The sequence below is a fragment of the Eublepharis macularius genome, chromosome 2 (assembly GCF_028583425.1).
Source record: "Eublepharis macularius isolate TG4126 chromosome 2, MPM_Emac_v1.0, whole genome shotgun sequence".
NCBI classification, from domain to species: Eukaryota; Metazoa; Chordata; class Lepidosauria; order Squamata; family Eublepharidae; genus Eublepharis; species Eublepharis macularius.
Window position 1 is genome coordinate 31,806,945 of NC_072791.1, and position 21,377 is coordinate 31,828,321.

At 42.2% G+C, this 21,377-nt stretch overlaps 1 protein-coding gene across 3 annotated transcripts in view; it reads left to right on the plus strand.

Moving 5' to 3' along the window:
* Nucleotides 1–21,377, plus strand: part of ITPK1 (inositol-tetrakisphosphate 1-kinase) — a 177,374-nt gene that overhangs the window by 135,844 nt on the left and 20,153 nt on the right. The window lies entirely within an intron of this gene.

A 21,377-nucleotide genomic window follows, 5' to 3' on the forward strand; every position in this document is an offset into this window, starting at 1 on the left:
GGAAGATTTTATATATCAGGCTTTGGAATGTGGCTACCGTAGAGACATGCTACCACAAGAATCCATTCCCACTTGCCAAAACACGATCTAAAGAATTGTACTGCCTGATTAACTCCAGGGTATTACTCAGTTCTTTTACATAATAGTCTCTGGTACTGTTTAAGATTCTCGTCTGCAATCTCTGCACAAAAGAACTGTAAAATCCATGTACTTGTTACAGCTGTATGTAAAGTTAATGTTTAAATGTTTAAGGTTTTTCACACATCCTGTTTTTGTGGTATGACAGCTGCTCACAGTGTGGTGGTATAAGGTGAGGAATTTACACTTATAACACCTTCGATTTGTCTAGGTATTAATTGAGGCTTACGTTGTGCTGGAGATGAAAATCAATTTTTATTATAAAAATGGAAGCTAACATGGCTACTTCTTTGCAGTTACCAACTCTGGCCACACTTAGACTATACCTCTGGTTGCAGATTGTGGGGAGAAGAGTTTTTAAGCCATTTTGTCTTCCATTATGATACTCTTATTGAAGCACTTCTAAACAGTCTCCGAGGTTTCTCAGAAGAATAGTAGGAAAATCAGAATTCTCAAACGTTAACTTACACCAGTGCCCATTGCTCCTGTTTAGATTTATTGCTCTAGACAGGGAGGGATTTTGAGGTCTTGCATTCAATCATTCCCTGTTATCCAAGAGAAAACTGCTTGTTTGATCTACTTTATGACTAAAATACATTCCTCGATTATACAGTCACTGCCGTAGGCTGTCATTAGCTGGCGCTAGGATTGTGTCCTGAAAAGCAAATAAAAATTGAGTGGAATTATCCAGAATGCCGCATTTTACCTGTAGTTGTCTTCACACAGTTGATTAGATCCAAAGCAACATGTGCGGACAATGAGAATTAGGGAGTTTGTGAGGCAGGAGGATAATATTTAGAAAAATTCTTGCCTGTTGATTTCGACCTTTTTCCCTCTTGTGTATCTCTTCTCTGCTCCATTCCCTCTGAGCTTGGATTCAGGATCTATGAAACAGGAGAGGAGGGAACCCCCTTTAAAAATTTTCACTGTTGCTTGAGAAATACTTTGCTACCTCTCTTACTACATTAATTGCACTGTCATTTCTCCGGCCAAGGCTTTGCTCATGTACTTGCAGTACTATCTGAAGCAGAGTTGCACCTTGCTAAGTTAATTGAAGTCTGTGGGCTTACAAGAATGTAAGTCAAGACTGCACTATTAGTCTGTTACTGTCTTATTTAATATTTTGAAGGGGAGATCATTATTGCATTGTTTGGCAGCTGGAAATTGGGGAAGGATTGTTAACCAGCCCTCTTCCAATAACTAAAATTGCATTATTTGAAGTAAGCCCATTCATCTCAATGGGACTTGTAGTGAACTATGGCTAGAATCAAAACTTATTCCACTTCTACCCACAGCCAATTTTGTCTCCTGGCTTTGGCTCCTCAAGCTGTGGATGGTCTTCCAGCCTTCAGGTGCAACTCTTTCAGGATTTTAGATACATACTCAATATTTGTACTAACAGCCAAGACAGAAGGAACTGTTGTCCCAAGCTGTTAACATTGCAGGGGCTTTTGCTCGGTGCTAGTGATGTTTTGTTCAGCTGAGATGTTGGAACTCTTGATCCCCAGATATTTTGACTGCTTAGTTGACCCCCTTTTTGGAGGCCATATTTCATCTACTTCAGCAAGCCCTAGACTTTCCACAGGACGTGTTAAGTTTCCAGCTCTTTTCTAGAAGGCATACCCCTAACATTAACAGTTGTGTGACAGGAATAGATTCACCAGGGCAGGGAAAGCTTCAGTTGTTGTTGTTATCGTTATCGTTATCGTTATCATCCCACCTTTCTCACTGAGATCCAAGGTGGATTACATGCTGCAAGTGAATACAATATAATCAATAGCTAGGACATTCACAGCAAAACACTATATGATCAACAGTTGGGACATTCAGTGAAAACAGATACAATAGCATATGGTAGCTGCAAATTTGAAAACTAACGTAAAGCCAAACACAGAGATGAAACTTTTCTGAATTAAAGTGTAAGTAATTAACATGCCATCTTGAGCAATATCGAACTACCCAATAGGAGGGTAACTACATCAACAGCCGATAGCCTAGTCTACAGTCGTTGTCCTTTACTATGGCATCACTTTGAACTACGGGATATGGGAGCTTTGTGGTGGTGTTTGGGTTTCCATGTGAAGTGAAAGGTCCAAATGAAGCCCCGTGTTTGAAACGACTGTTCTTTTGCAGTGTCCCTGACCTTGAAAGATTTAAAAATGGCACTTCCTTGAGGTCTGCTGCCAAAAGCAGCTGTTTCTCATTGGGAGATCCTACCTTAGGCCATAGAGGAACTTCCTCCAACAAAAGAGCCAGAGAAGTTAGAGGAAAACTTCAGATTTTGCTTACTGGAGTGGCAAGATAAAGGCTGTTGTTTTTGTGAACTCTCTGCTGTTGCAAATGTTATACATTCAGTATCATGGCTCTATCCACAGAACAAGAAGAGAGTTCCTCACCCCAAGAAGATTATAGTCTAAAGTTTGGCAGAATTTAAAAAGCAAAGGGAAAAGAGAGGATTTAGAAGCAGGTTTAAACAGGGGGAAAGTATGCTTTAATTTCAGCTACATGAGCTTAATTTCTGTAGGGGATAGAGGGTCATGGCAGAGGCTTCACAGAAGCCTTGGATATTTTGGTGTTTAATCTTCCTTTGCCCTCTTCTACTGTAATTATTTTTATATAAGGGAAAATGTAATTTTGTATGCCTCGCATTTATTAAATCAGATTTTGGGCCTGGGAGGGATTTATTTTTGAGGCAGGTAACATGATTTATAATGCTGTTTCTAAATTGGGAGTCCCTTCATCTTTTTTAAAAAAATTTTATGGGTCAAAATCTTTACTGGCTGGAGTGACCAAGAAAGGTCATATCTTGTTTCCAAAGCAGTGCTGGTTTGTTTTTAGATTTGCTACTTATTCTTATTTATTTACCAACACAAGAAGTTTCCATAGGCACAACTCTGGCAGATGGCTGACATGATAATGTCAAGGCCGTTGTTTTCTGTAAATTTATGCCTTTTATTTTTACCCCTTTCTTCTCTTCCCCCTCGTCTCCTTGGGTTCTCCCTGTGACTATTTATGGTGCAGAACCAAAGAACGTTCCTGTTTGCTGTTGATATTTCATTAGGATGGTTCAAATGATCTGGAAATAAACATAGGAAGCCGAAGACAGGGACTGATTTAAAGCTGTTCTGTTGTCTGTCCTTAAATCTTTGATTTGGGGCCCATTTTGTTTCCATTAAAGCAGCCCTTTAGTACTGTGTAGGCTTCGTTAAATGCAAAAAACTGGTCCACATAATATCTTTTATTGGGTCAAACCAAATGACAAAAGCATGTAAGCTTTCAGGTTTGCCAGAACTCTTCCTCAGGTTGGATGTTACAAAAATGTTTTAAAAGAGAAAGGAAAATTCCTCACAATGTAATGAGGAATCCTAGTTAAGCCCACATTTGTGTAGATACAGAGCTGTTTCAAGATACTAGTTTCAAGTTATAACTAGCTCTTCTGGTCAAGAGGCAATGCATCAGCTCCAGAGGCATTAACAGAATCCAAGAAATGTCTCAAATTTGAGAATTCTTCTCCACATGTTGAAAAAGCTAGTCTGAATTTTTCCTTCTCTTTCTCTCCCACATACTTTTATAGAGAAAGTACCATCTTTCAATGCAAGAGCCTTTATGTATCTGAACTATTTCCTCTAATTTTAGTTTATATGAAACTAGATGATTATGAGACAGGGTTTGAGAATACCCCCATGAGTGTTTATATGAGAATACTCCTAAATGGGTGCCTGTTTGAAACCAGACAAGTCATCGGTGGTATATCATCAGTGAATGGCTACACAAAACCTCCATAGCCGGTATGCCGTTTGAGTTCTGGTTGTTAGGCGTGAGGAGAGATGGCAATGGAGGAAAACCCTGTTTGCCTTCATGCCCTGAATTTTCAGGAGTATATAATTAATTTCTATAGAAAGCATGGTGCTGAACTTGAGGGGACTTTTGGATTTGCTTGTGATATCTTGCACTGATCTGGATAGCCCAGGCAAGCCTGATCTCATCAGATCTCAGAAGCTAAGCAAAGTCAGCCTTGGTTAGTAATTGGATGAAAGACTGCCAGAGAAGACTGGGGTTGCAGAGGCAGGCAATGGCAGACCACCTCTGTTCGTCTCTTGCCCTGAAAACCCCAGCAGGGATCACAGTAAGTCAGCAATGACTTGACATCACTCTCTACCACCACATGATATGATGGTATCTGGAGCACCATCTTCTATATGTTCCCACCTGGGAGTTAGAATCACAGGGAGAGATTCTCCTAACTCTTCCTTCAGCTAAATAAGCTCACCTGCTGGGTACACAAGAGAGGGCATTTTGGGTGGCAAGATGTGGGAAGTGCCCATTAATAGAGATGGAAGAGGCAGTAAACTGGACATATTTATACTGATTGGCTTATTGGAAGGAAGCAGAGAAGGACTAGGCCCATGCTGTGGCTCCTGGTATAGCCAGATTACAAAAATACATCAAAGTAGGTATTTCTCTGATTCTTGAAAAGTCCTAGCAATGGATGGGTGTAGCCATGGAAATTTTTTGCTCCAAATTTAGCATTGAAGCGTTTTGTTTCTATTCAGATGATGAAAATAACGTGACGTCAGCCAGGCAGGGATTCAGGCTATGTACCACATCAAGCTCTGACCAATCAGCTAGTTTAACCAAGCAAGCATTTGAGCAGAAACAAAACAGAACACATTATCTGGTAAGGTCCTCACTGTGTAAATGCTTCTCCATCAGCTTTGCCTTTGGTGTTCTCCAGCTTGCAGTTGGTTTCACTGCCATGCTTTGTTTCATTCTCAAGACTTTGTACTCTTGACATGGCAGAAGGTGGGCCCGACAGACTCCTGAATGGCCTGCCCAAGGAGGTCAGGAGTGGTTCAAAAAGGTACTTCAGAAAGGGAAGGGGACTGTACCACTACTGTGTGTATAGGAGTCATTGCATTATTTTCTACTAATGTAGTACCATTTTTCTGCATTGTATCTGCATTCTGTATCCACCTTAACATACACTGTGTAATCTGTTTTGAGTCTCAATGAGAAAGGTCGACTATAAGAGACTGCTGTGATATCTCCAACTGAAAGATGACATGTTATATATCCCATTTCATGTATTCTGAGTTTGTAATCTAGTTTGAAGACAGGATTGAGTTCCCAGGAGTGAGCTGTAGCTGAGATCCAGGTTTTGTTTTTCCTTTTTAAAAAATAGGAACAAACCCAGATGGCTAGAGCAAGTGATCTTATGCTGCATATTTCACGAGAAGGCTAAAGGAACTTAGATGTGTGTTTAAAAGTCTGTCTAGATCTCCTTTTGAAAAGGCTTGTCCATCAAAAGAGGGTTTAGGAAGTCTTGGTAACTTTGCCTGTTCAGCAAGAATAAACAGGACAATGTTTTAGGGGAGAATAAACAACCTTTTAGGAATGTTAGAAGTGGACAAAAGACAATTACTTGTTTAGTGGGTATTGGCTGGACTGTCTTTTCCCTACTTCTCTGATAGGTTGACTCAAAGGGACATCCCCCTCGTTTTCAGTACAAAAAGTGAATCTCTTAATAATGTTTTTCTTAAGCAGAAACACACAATCCAAACAGGGGAGGGACAGGGAAGTAAGAAAAAAGATATTTTATTGCTGAAAGAACTTTGATACATTAAAGAAAATAGTAAGTGTGCTGACCAGCTGACAGACACATTTACAGCAGATTCATTATTCATGAAGATTGAAGAAACAGGTGCTTGGGACAGGATGTTCTTTCAGTGACAAAATAATTGCCTCTGAATAAATACATCCTATTACACAGGATTGGGAGCAGTGGGGAGGGGAGGGGAGAATAGATTACTCTTTTACAGTACCAAACAAGCTTCAGCAAGTATATGGATTAGAGCTGTCACGTCATTAAAGAAATACAAGCTAATTAATAAAGCTTTAATTGATTGATTGGTCTACAAATTTTCATAGGAATAATCAGTTCAGAAGAAAGAGCATATTTCTTTTATTATGAGACAACATGTCACACTATGCACTATCCTGGAAGAGGCATTCCCTCCAGTATGTGGGGAAGATGGAGTACCTCTTCTAAGATAACTGCCATGCCTTACAAAATTAAAATCTCTTTTTCATGAATTAAGGGTCTCTTGCTGATGGGTAGAATGTTTATCTAATGAGTTAAGCAGCTAGTTGTTGCAGTCTATTATCAATTTGACCTTTTCTATGTCATTGTCTCTTGAAAAGATGGCTCCTTTTACCGTGTGCAGTCCTGAATTGGCAGCTTTCTCAAGCTCTTGCTATAATGATTGTTGTAACAACATGATGAAATTTTTATCTCCTTAATCCTAACAGCATCCTTTTGAATCAGCCAGGTCTATATTATTTTACAGAAATGTGTGGAGGAGGAATCTAGGCTACAGGCAGTCTTGTCCAAAGGTACCCTCTATCAGAACTATCACATGGTACAACCCTTCCTGATCCGTACTGCTTCAGATTGCAGGCAGCTCATTGCATGTCTGAGAGTTCTGATCACCTACAAATTTTCCCATACTTAAAAACTAGCCCATCAGAGTATAAATTGGGAAAGTACCTTTTCTTCTTCTTTTTGTACATTATTTGTGGACTGTAGGAATTGTTTGGCCTGGTTGTGCAATCATTTCTGGAAAACAGCATACCTATCAACCAACAATGGGCAGGAAACTGCAGAGACAACTGTGGAATAACAAGATGGCAGCACTCTACAATAAGAATGTAATGGTCAGGTGGATGAGTTGCAGTGTGTATACCTATTTGCACTGATGGATAAAACATGGTACAGGCAAAAATACACAAGTTAAAAAAATAGTTGTTTTTGATATGAACATAGACTCTAACGTAGTGTTTAGTTTGTCCCATTATAGTTTGGGGGGTGCTGCCTGACCCAGGGCCAGATCTTGGGTTCCAAGCACCTGGGACAACCCAATTCCAGCTGCCCTCGCGTGCATGCACAGCACACGTGCTTACGGCACTGCGTTATGATGTCACGTGACGTCACCATGCAGGGTGGCGTGCCACCAGCAGAGCAGCGGCAGCACCGGTGGCTGAGAGGCCGCCTGCACCACTCGCCTGCCCCAGCTAAGGGGGTGGCCGGCTTGCCGCACGCTCCCTGTCCTGCGGGGAAGGCGAATGGTGCGGGTGGTCTCCCAGCCCTCCATGCCACTCACTTGCCCAGCAGGACAGGGAGCACACAGCAAGCCGGCCACCCCCTCCATGGGACCGGTGAGTGGCGCGGGCGGCCTCCCAGCTCTCCGTGCCATTCACCTGCCTGGCTGAGGGGGCAGCCAGCTTGCCGCGCACTCCCTGTCCTGCTGGGCAGGCGAATGGCATGGGCGGCCGCTCAGCCGCCCATGCTGCCACCAGCACGCTCCCAGCGGCTGGCAGCTGTGCCCAGCGCCCCCTCTTTGGCGGCGCCAGGGGCAGACTACCCCCCTGCCTCCCCTCAATCCAGCCCTGGCCTGACCCCTCAGGCCTCTTGCTGGTAAAGAATTTATAATGCCTCCCCTTTCACTCCCCCACTCTGGAGCAGATTTTCCCGCCAAAATCTAAGTTTGCCTGCTTTGGCTGAGCAGCCTCAAGTAGCCTATATATGTTAGTGATTTTTAAGTTGTAAAGTTCCTTTTGTCCCACCCTGATAAGCAGTTATATTTTAGGCTTTTTAGCCCAGCCCAGAAACTTGATAGGGGGGGGGGGGGAACAGCAGGCTTCTTCCTCTTTATATGAAATGGCACTAGAGGCTCAATAACTCTCAAAAGAAACAGCAAGTTTATTGAACAGGCAGGAATGGAATACGAGCAGTCGGGATGAAATTGCTGAGGTAAAATTTGTTGGTAGAATAGAATATTTTAAAAGTAACAGGCAAAATACGTTCCTTTAAGCTTAGTTTCTTATTCTTAGATCTTGATAGTAAAAAGGAAGTGTTTTGTTTTGTTTACTCATTTGGTTACAGTAACAATGTTTCTTCACAAAGTCCCCTTTTTAAACGTAGGTTTTCAGATGTTAGTTCAACATTTTCCCCTTTACAACAGACCTGGGGTCCTCCTTAGAGCCAAAACACCCTTTCTCGACACTGGGCAAGAATTATTATTCTTCATAACATAACCCTGTTCACTTGGTTAAATGAGAGTCTCCACTTACTACCCGCTCACTTGGCCAAAAGCACGCCCCCAGTGCTATCTTGGCTGTGTAAACAGGTTTCTGTTTATGCTGGCTTTTATATTTGGATTTATCAACTGAAAGTCCTCCTTAAGATAATGTTGTCACAGTTGGGGCAAACATTCTCTTTTTTCTCACTTTAGAACGGTAGCCGTCTGACCCTCTTTGTCAGACTCCACGCTCTCTGCTGAACTCAAAATCCTAACTGAAAAATCCTATCAGCACCAACTGTCATTCTGACTAGCCAGTCAGAGAGAGTGGGGAGCAACCTGTCAACCTCCCTTTCAGGCAGTTATTAACTCCTTCCCTTCCACTCTGTGCTGCACTTAGGTAACTTTCTTTTTTAAAGTCTATTCCATCACAGAAGTCTTTTTTTCTTTTGTCAGCATTCCTTCTATGGTAGGCATTGACCCTTTCCTCCCATTCATGTCTTTAATTGTTTATGTATTCTGTTGTAATTGTTTTTATATATTTGTATGTGTTTCTGAACTTGTTTTTAATATTTTTAATCATTTACTGCTGTGAGAGACCCTGAGTTGGGTAGAAAGGGAACTTTAAAATGTTTAAATTAAATATAATATTGAGATAGTAAGCTCATTGCTAGCCTGCACTGTTTCGTACTGCAGGGTAGGGATTCACACAAGTGAATGTTTCTTAAAAAATGCCGATTACAGACAACTAGCCCATCATAGAGAGACGTTCCAGTGTAGCCTTCTCTCTGATGTCTACTATGTGGAGAGATGTTTTCTTTTAGTATGAAGGGACATTCAGTCATGCAAGACTCTACCTGCAATTAAAATGGTATAGTCCAGAATCAAGTTTGCTGTCTCCCTGAGAACTAGACTTTGGAGCTAATGCCTCACTTGCTATGTTTCTTGTTATATAAACTCAGTAAAACAGTTTTGGTACTGAACTTTTTAAAAAAAGTTCTTGAATAGAAAAGTTACAGGCTTTATTGTATCATACACATGATGTTAAAAATGCTTTTCTTCATTTCACACAGTGTCAGAACACAACAGCTGCTATCTATAACATGCCAGTTACAGCACTTTACCTTGTACTTTGACCATTAATACAGGCCAGTTCTGGTATTCTGACAGGGAAGAATGATTCTAATGTTCCTGGAAAGGTAGGCGATACCTTCATTGAGGTGATGCTGGAAACAATCAGCTATTTAGCCCAAATTCCTGTTTTTAAATACTAAATTTCTGAGTCTAATAACTGTTTAAAAACAAACTAAAATCTAGAAAGGGATATTAAATAACTCAGCCGGAAAGGAAATAGATTGTCTAATAAATCAAAACTTACTTTATACAAGACATGCAGGACCTGATGAGAAGTGTCTACGTTTGTTAAATTTAGCTGTGTTTTTTTATTGAAAAGTAGCCAGAATGTCACCAATCTCTTTGATTTACTTTTTTATTGCAGTCCAGATTTTCTTGTTAGTCAGGCATAAATCCAGATGAACTAAGATGTCATGAAGTTAGCTCCAGGACAACTGTTCTGCCAGCTGAAGTAGACAGGCTTTACCACACTGTGAACTTTCTTAATCCTTTAGGTGTTTTCTAAATGTGGAAGTCTCAAGCTAACATTGTATATATGTAGCTTCTCCTGATCATAAAGCCAAGGCTTAGGGGGTTTTTTGGTATAAAAAATAACTGGTCCCCCATAATTTTTTATCTTTCACAATAATTTATATTAAAATGAAAACAGTATGGCTGGGCCTAGAGGATGGTAGAGTTGGGCAGTTGTTCAGGGCTCTGACCAATTAAACAAGGCCCACATGCCAGAAACCAATGTAGCCATGTTGATTCTTGCTCAATACAGGGCCCAAACAGTTTGGAGGTAATTAACATCATTCCAAAGCCTGTGTGTGAATTAAAAGCTCTGCCCATTCTTTCCTGTAGTTGCCTTCCTTTTAATTGTCTTCTGGGAAACTTTTTGCGCGCAAACTGCTAATTACGCAGCACTGGTAGCAGCAGTCTGTCTCCAGCCGTTGTGAATAATTTGAGTTCTTTGCCTGTGGGTGCCTTTAAAGAAAATCTCTCAGCTTGTAACAGGTATTGTGCAATCCCTTGAGTTCATTGTTTGGGTCAAAGCACTGATTGGAAAAAGGCCTTCTTGTTAACATCCTTCGTTCAAAGGGGCTGCTTGTTTCTCTTGAGCAGAATTGGAACTACCACTCTTCTAGCCTGACCTTTTCCCACTGTGTGGCTCTGGTGGGAAATGCTGCTCTCTGAAAGCAGAGTGGACAAAACAAATTTAAAAAGTGCACCCTTGAAAATGGAAGCCATTGTAACTGCCACCAGTTGAACTGAAAACGCATATTGGCTTAACAAAATTAGCGCTGGCTTGGCAGTGGCTGAATATTTCCAGTCTGTCCAGGTAGAAGTCACGTGCTAAGCTGATGTATGTATTGTTGAATGTAGTAATGAAGTGCATGACTGGTGGTCCAAACCTGACAAAGAAATACGTAATACATTGCTGTTGCTATACAATAGTAGCAGTGCTCATGGAGGTTTTCGGTAATGAAGTATTTCCTTGGATTTCTTTGCCTTAACCCACACAAAAAGTCTTGCAATATATAAATAACTACTATGCATGGAATACCTTTATTCTGTCTATAGAACTAGCCAGTGTTGTTAAGCTGTTCCTTAAAATGACCTCCTTAGCACATCCATTCCTAAATCATGTTAGTCTCGTCTTACTGTAGTTCCACTGTTCCCAAACTCATTTGTTTCACGGCCATTCCTTCTGATCCTTCCTCTGATTGTCATAATATAATGCAGTGAAGAAAATGCTCTGAAAGTATGTGATAAGAGTTCAAATATCTACCAGGCCCAGTTAAAAATGCTAATCTGAAGGATCTCTTGTTCCCATGTGATCTTGTTTGATTGTGAAAATATTTCTAAGTATCCCTGAGCTGTGCACCTCTGCCTTTTGGAGAGAAAATAGATGGCTGTCAAGATAGAATATTCATTGTCTAGGATAGTCCTAGGCTATCTAGGATAGTGGTTCTCAACCAGTGGTATGCAGAAGTGCTCTAGATGGGATGGAGAGTTTTCATAACGATGTATTGTCGAAGGCTTTCACAGCCGGAGCTACACCTTGGTGCTACACCTCTGAAGATGCCAGCCACAGCTGCTGGCAAAATGTCAGGAACTACAATGCCAAGACCACGGCAATACAGCCCGGAAAACCCACAACAACCACAGTTTTCATAACAATTACTAGAAATTCACTCTCACTCAGTTCTCTTGTCCACCCCACTGCAAGTGTGATCTGCCAGTTCTTGCCAACCCCTACCGGCCACAAATTATCCATCTGTTACCTTTTGGATATGGATTGCAGAAATTTGGAAACCAGCAGAATTCCAAAACAGAGCTGAAACAATGGTCCATTCTGCACAGTTAGTTTAGGGCAATTCTTTTTTTTTTTTATATATAAATTTTTTTATTTTCATAACTACAAAACACTACACCAGACTATCACAAGGAAAGGGGAGAGGGAAGGGACAAATGGGGGTGGAAAAAGAAAAGGGGGGGGGAATGAACTACAAACACTAAACACTACACTTCAATGTTTCCCTTCATACTGTCATAATACAAAAATAGCTCCATAGAATAATGATGGAGTGGTTAATCATACAGAGAATAAACATTTCAAATTCTGATTAAACTTTCCTCCCCCTTCTAGGTCCCGGACGCAATTCTCTCTGTGCAACCGCTGTTGCGGTGCTCTCCTCCTCCTCCTCCCCCCCCTCCGGCTCCTCCTTTTCTTCGTTCTCGGTGCAGCAGAGTTCTGGGTTTTTATTCTCAAAATCCTTTAGTTGATCTTCTGATGATATCTTATAGGCCTGATCTTTATATCTAAACCATATTCCTTCTGGGAATAACCATTTGTACTTTATTCCATGGTCCCTCAGAAGAGCTGCAAACTTTTTATATTTAAAACGCCGTTTCCGGACTAGAAATGGAACGTCCTTCAAGATCTTGACTTTCAAACCCATAAAGTCCAAATCCGCATTGTATGAGTTATATAGGATGGTGTCCCGAATCTTTTTAGATGAAAAGTCAATAATGATCTCACGAGGCAACTGTCGCTTTGTTGCATATTTTGAAGAAGCCCGACAGACCTCCAAAATGGCGCTTTTAACCTCTTCTTTAGTCGTCCTCGCGGGTGTCGCCAGTAGTTCCGAGACCAAATCCCACAGATCCTCATTTTCCTCCTCTTTCACGTTTTGGAGATGCAAAATTGTCTGCGTTCGTTCCACCTGTAGCCCGATCAGCTGGTTCTCCACCAACTTCAGCTCCTTTTTTGTAGCCTTCACAAGTGACGCACTTTCCAGAGCAGACTTTTCTGCCCCCCCCCCCGCTGCTGCCTTAATGGTTTTCACCTCGCTTTCAATTAAGCCCACCCTTTGATCAGTTTCGTTCAGCTTGTCAACAAAGGGTTTTATGGCTTCCACCACCGCCCTGCGCACCAACTCTTCGAGCGACTCCCCCTTCAAAGTAGCCGAGATTGACTTACCGAGAGCGGGACTTTGCTTCCTTGCTGCCATTTGGGGGGGGGGGGGCGCCAACAAAATTCTGGAACTCAACGAAGGGGAAGAGCGAGTCTTCTTCAGATCAACCTCTCCTTCACAAACGCTTGTAAAACAGAAGGGATTCGCTTGTTTACAGGCTTCCGCCTGTTTCTTTTACTTGCCGTTTCTCGTTGCCCGGCGGCACTCGAGGCGCCGCGCACATCTGCCGGCCTCCATAGGGACAAACGGGCAATTCCCCCCCCGCATTGATTTCGGGGAGTTCTTCCCGCCGCGTCCCGGACCCTGGCTCCCTCCCTGGGAGTCCTGGGGGCTAATCCTTGCGGATCAGCCGCCCGGTCAGGGTGCCCGGTCGTTTCCTCCCGGACCAGCCGGCTGAGAAAACGAAACCGAATCCAGTTTAGGGCAATTCTGATTCCATTCTGCTTCTCTTGATCACGATTTCACACGAGCAAAGGAGGTGCGAGATGCAGAACCAACTTTTCCCTGGCTTTTTTCCATGCATGCATAAGGCGACTTTTTTAAAACCACTGTTGAGTCACCGCTGATGTGTCCTATGTGTGTGCAGAATTCTTAGTCCCTAACTGCATTCCCCCCCCCTTTCCTTTCCCTGGTCGTTGATTGGTTGGCCTCCGAGTGGAAGCCACTCTATCCCTCTCCACACACTCCCTCATTTATTATTTTTTTAAAGCAAGGGAAGGTCATAACGCTGTGGTGTCGTTTCTCAAACAGCTGTGGGAACCACTCCTTCCCCAGCTCTCCATATACATCTTTATTTTTTGTCCTTTTTGGTATTAGGGGAAGCCTGAAACAAGCTCCAAGCAACTGAGCATCCATTCCTTTCCCCCCTTTTTTAATTAGAGGAGAGTCGCAACACTGAAACATTCATGCATTCTACCCCTTTAATAATAATAACAATAACAATAATAACAATAACAACAACAACAACAACAACAACAACAGTAAACATTTGATTTATATACTGCCCTTCAGGATGACTTAACACCCACTCAGAGCAGTTTACAAAGTATGTTATTATTATCCCCACAACAAATCACCCTGTGAGGTGAGTGAAGCTGAGAGAGCTGTGACTTGCCCAAGGTCACCCAGCTGGCTTCAATGGAGGAGTGAGGAATCAAACCTGGTTCTCCAGATTAGAATCCTGCGCCCTTAACCACTACACCAAACTGGCACAATGTCTGTCTGTCCTGTTCCCTGATGGCAATTCACATTCCCCATTGATCACTTACTTATTTCCTTTATTTACAACTGACACTCACATTCACAGTGATTTGGAAATGATGTTGGGGGACTTGTCTTGCCCATCCCAGAACACAGTCACGTGATGTGAGGAGGCCAGTGAGAATGCCATTTTTGGGCAGCAGTATTTGAACATTTTGCTCTGGCAGAGGGGTGGGTTTTTTTTGACCAAGCAGACAGTTCAAAGCACACCAGAGCAATCTGCAAGATCTAGCAGAACAAGTGCAAAAAGTACTTTGTAGGTTTCCCGCCAGAATTCCACCACCAATTGCCTCTCCAGAATTTTTTTTTAAAATGGTTGGCATGGAAATGCCCAATCAGCAAATACCGGGACAAGGAGAAGAAGGGGGATGGTGAACACACTGGGTTCCAACATTGCAATGTTACAACGCATGCGCTGAAATGAAAAAAAAGAAGTGATGTTGGCTCCAGCCCCCACAAAAGGTAGCTTCAAACATCTCAACTCTTCTGGAATAAGAAAGCAGACACCAAATTGCTTCGAGGTCATGCATTGCAGAATGCCAGGAGCCCAAGCTGCTTCAGTGCCGATCGGCATGAATATTCAGAAGTGCCAGCTTGAAGTGTGCCATGCGAAATGGGCCAATGTTGAAACAGAGCATAAGCAATTTAAAGTGACATATTAAATGATGCAGAAACTCCCCAATAGGAGCATACTGGTGTATAGCATGGTAGTTAAGTGGTTGGATTGCAAATCAGCACTATGTTAGTTTAAATCCCACTGCTGCCATGAATTAAAGGAAGTGATCTTGAGTAAGCCACTCCTCTCAGCTCCAGCTACCCAGTTGTATTGTGAGGATAACACTGACTTTGTTCACCGCACTGAGTGGGGCATTAAACTGTCTGGAAGAGTGGTATATGAGCACATGTTTATCATTATTAGTATTATTACTTGCAACAGACAGGGTGGATTTGATTGAACCCAAATCGATTTAAATCATTAGTCAGTAAGACTAAATTTAAATAATGATTTTCTACATAAAGATTCATACTGTTTTTCATAAAGACTACTCACACTTAGCTTGTGCAGATATTCTACTCTCAACAATCTTGTATTCATTGAATTTTTTGAAACTTAGCACAGAAGAGGTAAGGGGTTGGTTCTGTGAACAAAGATTTGCAAAGGAACAATGGGATTGAGGACTTTTTCTCAACTGTGTATGTTGTAACCTTTTTGCTGTGAAGAAGAGACGTGATCTCTGCAGACACAAATTCACAGTTTTGAGTACTGTAAAACCAAACATCTATGATAATAGATAGAAAAATTGCCCAATAATCTTACAGAAACCTCTGAAAGAGCACGACATTATGAATGGATTAATGGGATTCGTTTACTAAAAAAATTTAAACAGTGCATGAATATACAGCCTCATGCTACATAATTAAAAAATAATCCATATTTCATGATGATAACCTTTGGACTAGAATGTACCTTAAATAAAACATTATCTTTAGATAGATTTTTCCTCAAAAACATTTTATTTAAAAAATCCAATTTAAATTTTAAAAATCCGATTTAAATTTTTTAAAAAAAAAAACATTGATTTTTTTAATCCACCCTGTAATCTACAGATCCTGTCCCTTTACCAAGGCACCTCTCTGAACCATTTCCTCACAGCACAGCCCTATTACCTAAGTAGAAAAGCCACCCTGAATAATTCAGTTTTGCATAGTTTGCAGAAAGCCAGGCGAATGGGAGCTTTCCGGATGTCTTCAGGCAAGCCATTGCATAAGGAGGGGGATACAACGGAGAAAGCACGTGTTTGGACAGTTGTTGATTTTAACCATTCTCAGGGTGATACCTGCAAAAGGTACCTCTTCAGATGAGCAAAGCTTCCATGGCAGAGCTTAGGGAAAGAGGTGGTCTTGCAGATATGAGGGAACAAGGCCACTAATAGTTCTGTATGGGGTAGCCAAACCCTTGAATTGAGCCCGGTAGCCGATGCTGTGACTGCAGACTGGGAATGATAGGCATACTCTGCCTAGCTCCTGATAATTGAGCTGCAGCATTCTGTACCAACTAGAGTCTCTGGGTTGACTTTGAGAGGAAACCTATGTAGAGTACATTACATTAGTCTCAATGTTACCATCCTTCAGCATTGCCCAGTATGAATTGGTTCCTCCTTACTGATGCTGCCCTTTCAAACCACCATGATGATGCCAATTGCAGCATGTACATGTGTAGGCACATGTACAGGAATTACTGGAGGAGACAACAATTTGGAAATCCCAGCCCATCCTTCAGAATGTCCCCTCCCCAATCTGTGTTTTTGGATACTTGAGCAAGCCCCTCCCCCCCTTTTAAGTGCAGCTGCTCTCAATATTCCATCCTTTTCTGGAGTACCTTTAATTCTCATTCAAACCATTTTTGTTGCTTTTTTCCGTTTAATTAGTTTGCAAAATCATCTTGTTTCCTGCCTAGCCAGAGCATCTCCCATGTACCATAGAGATTTCCGTTTTTTCTGTGGGCAGTCCTGCTTTGCTGATCCATTTACCCTCAAAAGGACCAGGCATTAGGTATAGAGATTTGGCACTTTACCTAAGGTACTCTTGTGTCTGCTTTCAAGATAAAAGTCTTTTACATAGGTGCAGTGCTTTTTAGAAACTATTTTTAATGCCATCTGAATGCATTACATATTAAACTTAAGCTATGATATTAATATATATAGTCGGGTCATTTCGTAGAAAAAGCTGCAGGAAATCATTGGCATAACTCATTAGCATATGCCACACCCCTGCCATCACTGGAAGTGTGTCATTAGCATAATTGATTTGATCGGGCCCCAAATGGCCAGGACTCGGCTGCTGCCAGACTGGGGAGTGTTCCCCCACCTGACAGTGGCCAGATCAGGGCTGTTTTGGCCCTAATCCAGGCCGAAAATGGCTCAAAATGACCATTTTGGGCATGTTTTGGCCTGGATCGGGCCCAAAACAGCCCAGATCTGGTCGGTGCTGGGCAGGGGAGGGGTCCCCAATCAGGCACCGACCCAATCCTGGCAGTTTTGGCCCTGATCCCGGCCGAAATGCCCCCCAAATGGCCAAAAATGGCCTTTTGGGGCCCGGATCGGGGCTGAAACGGCCGGGACCAGGTTGGTGCCGGGCAGGGGAACCCCCCCCCCCAGCACCAATCTGATCCCAGATGTTTCTGCCCTGATCCCGACCGAAATGGGCCCAAAATGACCCAAAGTGGCCATTTTTGGCCCTTTTGCGCCTGGATCAGGGCCAAAACAGCCTGGATCAGGTCGGTGCCAGGCGGCTCCAATCCCAGCTATTTCATCCCCAATCCTGGCAGAAATGGGCCCAAAAGTGGCCATTTTGGGTACTAGACATGTTACCTGTTTGGAGAACTTCCAGAACAGCGTTCCGGAGCGCTCTCCTCAAAATGAACCCTGTATATAGTAGTTGTTAATATTATAAAAGCAGGATTTCCCCCGCCCCCCTCACACACAGGAAAGTTCTACTTACTCCCATTTCACTTGTTTGTTTATCAAGCTATTGGCATTGAATGAGAACCAGTGATGCAGTAATAAGAAGGGAAAGTCTTCTATTGCATCACAGACACACCTGTCTGTGCATAAGTACAGCTTGAAGCTGTGATGAAACTAGGGAAAGAATCCCACCATATCACTTTGTTTACTGCCTTACAGTTCCTTCTATTGCTTATTAACCATGGAAACCATTGCTTTACAATAATGCTGCTGCACAACTGTGACTGGAGTGGGAAAGAGACTAGTTAGATAGGGCAGATTTACACAACTCTTGAATTAGTATACCATAGCTGAATCAAAAAGAGTCCAATAGCACCTTTAAGACTAACCAATTTTATTGTAGCATAAGCTTTCGAGAATCAATCTATACCATAGCTGGGTCTCCTTGTGTTTTGTCGGGAAGAAGTGAAAATCTGCTATCAAATGATTCCTTTTTCTCTCTCTCTTTTGCATCCTTCTGGTTCCAAAGCCAATGTTTTCTAGTAATGGGAATGTTGCCGTCATCCTTAAGCTACTGGTAAAGATTATAGGAATTGGTAACTCCAGGTAGGCCTTTTTAGCTTAGCTGCTGCCATCTTAAAGTCTGTAGTGTATTCAGTTAAACCTGACAGGAAGTTTTCTGTGAGTGTTTGGGTGATTAGGGAAAGAAAAATAACATTTTGAAGCTAGTGACAGGCCTGGCTAGAATCTGCTTCCTATGGCGAGAAATCTTGCAGTCTAATTCTGGATGGCTTCTTGTGTTCCCAAGTGGAGACGGTTTTAAATACGCGCAGTTTGTGGAGCTTGCTCTGCCTGGTCTTAAATTGAGTCCATTTTCTAATGCAGCATAGTTACTCTGGCTGGAACTTTGCACTTAAACGAGTCTAGCTCTGTCAAAAGCTCTGGAATCAAATTGCTTTAACTCCAATTTCTCTAGTTTGAACTTTCGTGTCTGTGGTTTTTTGAAATCTGTTAGAAAGCAAAAAATTAAATGTTGAGTGCAATTGATAAATGTCGTGGTGGGTTTCCACTACCTGCCTCATGTGAACTGCCTCAGTGCTATTCTCTCACACATAAAGCTGCCTTATACTGAATCAGACCATGAAGATCAGTAATATCTACCCGGACTGGCAGCAGCTCTCCAAGGTCTCAAGTTGGGGTCTTTCACATCACCTACTGCCTGGTCCTTTTTAACTGAAGATTCTGGGGATTGTGCTGTGGACCTTCTGCATGCAAAGCAGAGGTGCTTCCAGTGAGCCACAGTCCCTTCTTAAATTAATGAAATCCACTGTGTGCAGTTGGGACTACCATACATTGCTGCTTAATTGTTCACAGGAGCATGGTGCAAAAAAATACAACCATGCTTCCCATGCTTCAAAGTAGCCTAAGCCAAGCAAAAGGACTTATAAGCCAGTGGCATTTTCCACTGACCCAGCTTTCTGCATATGTGATGTTGCTTTTGCAAAGAGGAGGTTTCCGTGATCCAAGTTATGACTGTTTCTCAGATCAAGTAGAGTTGGGAAGACCTCCTCATGCACACAGTTCTCAATTTGCATTTTGGCCAGGTGGCAGTGGTGCAGTGTGTGCACTGAAATATGCCATGGAGATTCCTAAGTTGTGAACATTCTGGATTCCTCCCCCACCCTTTTTTATATGTACCAGAAACAAATGGAAGGAACCGAGGTGGAACCAGACTTGCCGCTGAATTTGCATAGCTGACAATGTGAGATATTTGTGAATCTCAGACATATGGGTGGGAATTGAGCCAAGGCCAGAGATGTTCCCACGTCTCTCTAAACTAAGGGAGTCCTCAAGCCAAGTTGAGGAACTTTCTTCTGGCAGGAACTTGTAAATATTGCAATGCTGTCACTTTCAGATTCTGATGTTTGGTTTTATCATAGCAATGAAACAAAGCTATTTTGAAGTCTGAATTGCTTTTTCTTTTTAGATCTAAGTTAGCCTCAAAGCATCAATCTATCCGTCAGCCTATGTTTTTACAAGTTACCAGCGTGCACCTCTCCTAAAATTCCTTATAATAAGCAAATGGCCCTAGGATCAGAAAACAGCCCTGCCTGTCTCTGCTGCAGCCAGTCTTTCACATGTAGGATGAATTCCATTGTAATACCAACTCATAGTCAGTTTTGATAGTATGATGGTGGCCATTTTGAGCAAACACATTAAAATGACCCAAACCCCCCACTGTTACAAATTGTCACGGGAGCACTGTAATATTGGTCCTGAAAGCTCTCGGCTTCACTTTTGTAAAAATACAAATTGTACAGGAGAAACTAATGGTGAGTTAATGTTTCCAACTTTGTGCTGTTCACACAAGTAGACCAATATACTGTTCAGCTGAAGGCTATGAAAATAGTATGCTTGAGCTTTACAGTCTGGAATTGCAAATAAGGTGAGGAATTAGTCATTGGACTGTGTTTGCCTAGGCTTGACTTAAATTAATCATATGAAGCAAACTGTACTCAAAGTGGATGCCCCTAATTTTCCCTCTTGCTTCTTATTTCCACTCCAGTTACTTCTTTTTCCACTCCCCCCCCCCAAAGTCTGAGATGTATTTTATCTTCAGTGAAAAAGTCATAGCATGGGTAGCTGCAACCAGAACATAGCTGGTGCTTCAGTTATACTCGATTAATGGCATTCGCACTGTAGAAGAGAACTATGCCTCCACCTATAGACACAGATCAGAAAAGACTGAATGCTCAGTACTTCACTGGCTGTGCTATCAACCAAAGCATACCTCTTCCATAACTGTGTTGAACTTCAGTTTATTGGCCTTTATCCAGTACATCCATTCCTGCAACTAGTCCATTCATGTGACTTGGCTGAAAAAGAAAAATAGAGTTGAGTGTCATCAGCTTACTGATAACACTTCTCTGCAAACCTCCAAACAACCTCGCCCAGTGGTTTCATGTCAATGTTAAGCAGAATAAGAGACAAGAACTCCACTGCTCAAGAATCATGTAGCTGATCAGCTATTCTTCAGCATCGTCACCTGGTAGCAGTCAATCTTACAGAAACCGCAGGAGCTGTGCACCGATACTCATTTCAATCTGTCCTTCCCATCCCAAAACATATTGTGCTGTATACCATCCAAAGTAGCCAAGAGGTTCAGGATAATCCACAGGTTCAAACTCTGCCTGCCTCATTTCTTGTAAAGGCTATCAGTTGGAACCATCTAGGCCAGAAACAGAATTGAAATGAGCCTTAAGTAATCAGTCTCCTCCAATATAGCATAGAATTAGGCAGCATAGAATTGAACCTTGTCTGATAATTATTCAAATTGTTCAGCCCCAGGATAATTCTCCAGGAGGGGTGTCACAAGCATCTTTAAGGATGGTTGGCACTATTCCCTCCTTTAAGAGAAGTGTGCACTGTTCACTGGACTCAGCCAGGTAATCCCATCTGGCTAGACGTACTAGTGAATTTTATTTTTCGGTAGTGTTTATAGGCTTTGATCCAAATTTAGATGAAGGTTGGGAACCAGACCTTTTTATGTTAAGACCAATAACTCTAAGCCAGGACTCCCCAACGTGGTGCTTATGGGCCCACCAAATGTTTCTAGAAAGTGGGCAGGGCTTCTGTCTGGCCACTGATGATCCGATTGGCTGGGCAGATTAAAATAATGTTCAGTGGCAGCTAGTGCTTGTTTTATTCTCTCCTCTTTCCCAGTGGTTTTTTTCTTTTAGTTACCTCTCTCTGCTCTGCTTTTAGGCTCCCTCTGTGTGTGACTCCACCTCCTGTGGCTGCCATTTTGTGGTTGCACTCTACATCCTATGACAGAATTCTAA